Genomic DNA, 3,417 nt, shown 5'->3' with positions numbered 1-3,417 from the left:
ACAAGTCCTTTCAGTCAGATGTTGTCTTGAGGTGTGTATAAAGTGCCAGGCACAGCAGAGCACCAAGCCTGATTTGGACATAGATTTCATAGATATTAGGGCTGGAAGGGACCTCAGAAGATCATCGAGTCCAGCCCCTAATCTAGATGCTACTGCAGTATGAATGCAGACATGACCCATGCTCCTTTCCCAAAAGCTGCTTCCTATGACTGTCTTCACCCTAGAAACTATGAAACTGTCTTCTTGGGGACCACCGCCTCCTGAAACAAATGGGAAAGCTCCAATTAGAACAGCAATTAGTGGCTGCTCTGGAGAAACAAGCGTTGTCTTCATTATGATAACCCACAAGATGAGTTACAGGAGATGACAGAAGAATATTAAATGAGCTATTATTCAGCTAAGATCTCTCCGAGCCAATAGCGTCTGCAAGGCCAAGGCTGCAGCAGTTCAGCGGGGTTATAATCTGGCATTTAAAAAAAAAAGCCCACACTGTAGAATTCAGCCATAGTGTTATAAGTCAATGATAATTCTAAGGTTGTAACATCACTAGCTCTTTCCATCAGAGGTTTTACAAGACATGATTGATATATAAAACCGTGGATTTTTGCTGCTTGAAATTTCATCTTAATTCCTCAAGTTGGTCAGAGTCTACTGCAGGATTTTGTGATTTTACTGGGCAAAGGACTGGATCAAATTAATTGCTCTCCCAGATGGAAACTGATGTTAAAGTTAAAAAAAAAAAAGTCACAAGAGCAAATGAACTCAGGTCTATTCAGAAGGTTTGCTGAGGACTCAGTGCCAGATAGATAGCGCAAGGAGGAACACAAAAAAGGGTGCCTCTACATGCACATCAAGGCTGCTCCAGCATGCTGTTGGAGCAGACTCAATTAATCAAGTCTGCAGACTCCAGTGTCACCAGTATTAGAGTCCCTCTGCTGAAAAATGGCAGTGGGGCGTTTTAACTAAAACTCATTCGATGAGCTTTTGTTAAAACACCCGCACCACCATTTTTTAGCATGGGGATGCTGATACACGTGATGCTCTGGGCACTTTAATTAGAGTGGCTGTCAGAGTTGCTCTAATTAAAGTGGCCTGCCTCCCGAAGCACATGTATAAAACGCTTTAATTAAGGCCTCCCCTACCCCCGTCCCCCTGCCCATCTTGCTGTGCTCTATTTTGGTTATCTTCTCATTTCTTACCACATTGGCTGATTTACACTGGACTAACAGTCCAACAGAAGGTCTTCATACAGGAGTGACCCACCTACAGCATCACATGACACAGCTATGCCTGTTCTCTGCCGGGTCTGTGGGCAACGTGGATGATTTGGCTTCTTGATCAAGTCAGAAGTCCTTTCTTGCCTGGGAGAAAAGAACTCCAAGGGAAACGATATCATCTGGATCATTCTGCCTCCTACAAAGCTTTCCTTCTTAATGTGAGGGACTGAGGGGGGGTTTCTTCCTCCTGCCCTCTCTGGAAGCCCTAACTTGGGCACTGTAGCTAAGAGCAGGTATATATATAAGGCCTCAAGATCATATTGCTGATCTCATGCCAGCCTATGTCTTGTCCGGCTTCTACTACTGGCTTAACTTTCCATTCTTCCTTCTCTCTAATTAAGCCTCCTTCTCAAGTTCTTCCCTGAGTCCTAGTCTCTCCTCTTAATGAGAAAGTAGACCTTTCATTCCCCTTTCCAGCAAGCCTACAACTGCCAGAATGCCCGTCTATTAAGAAGCTGAAGCCCAAGGAGCAGGCATAGTAGGTCATGCTTGCACCAAAAAAGCCAATTCACCCTAGTAGACCGGATCCAGATTTGCAGGCACGTGCATTTCTCCAGGAACAAATAGCAGTGGTACAATATGTCATGCCTTGGTCTTTCCTTTCTCTCCTAAGTTGCTGGAAGCAGTTAGTACACTACCATGGAGGAGGCTGTTTTTCAATAACAACTGAAGAGACCTCTGATTCATTTCTGTTGATAAAGTGGTTTGGGAAGAAAGGTTCCAGGTGAATGCAAGCTTATCATCCTAAACCGACCAGTCATCAGGCTTCTCAGTTCTTCCACCTAGAAACATTTGAAGACATCAACTAGAAACTACTTACACAGTAAGTTGCATTGACATTCCACTTTTTTCTCTTGCAAAAACTGCAAAAATACTTTCCCAGAAAAGACAGCGTAACATGTTTTTTAACCAGGTTCTTATACCCAGATGTTTCTGCAAACAACCTAGTAATAGGATTAAAGCATGAGATTCATAACAAAACTGGAAAAGGAAATAAAGAAGTCATCTCTGTAATGTTAGGGGAGCTTTGGAAAATAACATCTTAAGAAAGAGCCCAGTTAGGCAGAAAGATAGAATTTCATCAGTCACTGGCTCTCAAGAAAAACTCAGAAAGAGTTGATTTGATGGTAGTGGTTCTGGTCCTGCTTAGAGCAGGTATTCTGCGAAGGAAAACTCATGCTACAGGGAGGAAATCTTATCCCATCATCGCAGTTAAATACTTCTATTGTGCCATAATTCAATAGGTTCTACTGAGCATAGGTCAAGAAGTTGATGTATTGGTATGGACCACTGATGTTGGTATTTATTTGATCTCACTTTAGCTGTAAGAACATAATATTGGGTTGTAATAATATACTGAGTATGCTAAATGGCTTTATTAAAGCCTGAAGCATTTGTACAAGACAGGAACAGTGTGGCAAGCCCTAAATAATAACCCTATACATTTTGAAGGCTGTCACTACTCATTCATTTCCCTTGAGCCATGTGCCATATTGGCAAGTTGCCATCCAACAGTAGTTTATAACTACATCTTGTACTTGACTCAGAAAGAGGGAGAGAGAGAGAGAGGGAGTATTTAATGAGAGAAGAAGGGGTTATTGGACATCATCTTCCCATTGTCTTGCCATCAAGAGATAACTTAATAAAGAGGTTTCATTAATAGCTTCTCCTTATCAATGTTACTTTGGGGTACTTGACTTTTCTGCTTCTCAGCTGAGAGAGTTCTTCAGTGATGATTGCTTAAAGTATTCAAGGAAATTTATATAATGTCTAGATTATACACTCATTAGGGCTTTGCCTAAGTCACAAAGATCGATAAAGTAGATGTTACAACTCATTTTTTTTTTGATATTTTGCATTTTCCTCTTTTCCATCATGCATTACATAAGCTTTAGGACTGTGCAGAGCTTTGGGTGGTGATTTGATTCGGAGGGGATTCAGCTCGATTCAGTGGCCGAATCTCTGAATCCAAATTGAATTGGGACCAGTTAAAAGGTCCAAATGGATTTGAAGCTCTCCAAATTTTTGGAAAAGGTTCAGAGAGCTTTGACGATTTAGACAGTTCCCGGTGGCTGCGGCAGGGAGCTACAGCTGGACTCGGAGCTGGTAAGTAGGGGGCGGGGGGACTGGAGGATGGGGG

Source organism: Gavialis gangeticus, unplaced genomic scaffold (assembly GCF_001723915.1).
Source record: "Gavialis gangeticus isolate Ggan-Ray unplaced genomic scaffold, GavGan_comp1, whole genome shotgun sequence".
In the NCBI taxonomy this organism is placed as follows: domain Eukaryota; kingdom Metazoa; phylum Chordata; order Crocodylia; family Gavialidae; genus Gavialis; species Gavialis gangeticus.
Note: the sequence above shows the minus strand (reverse complement) of the source record.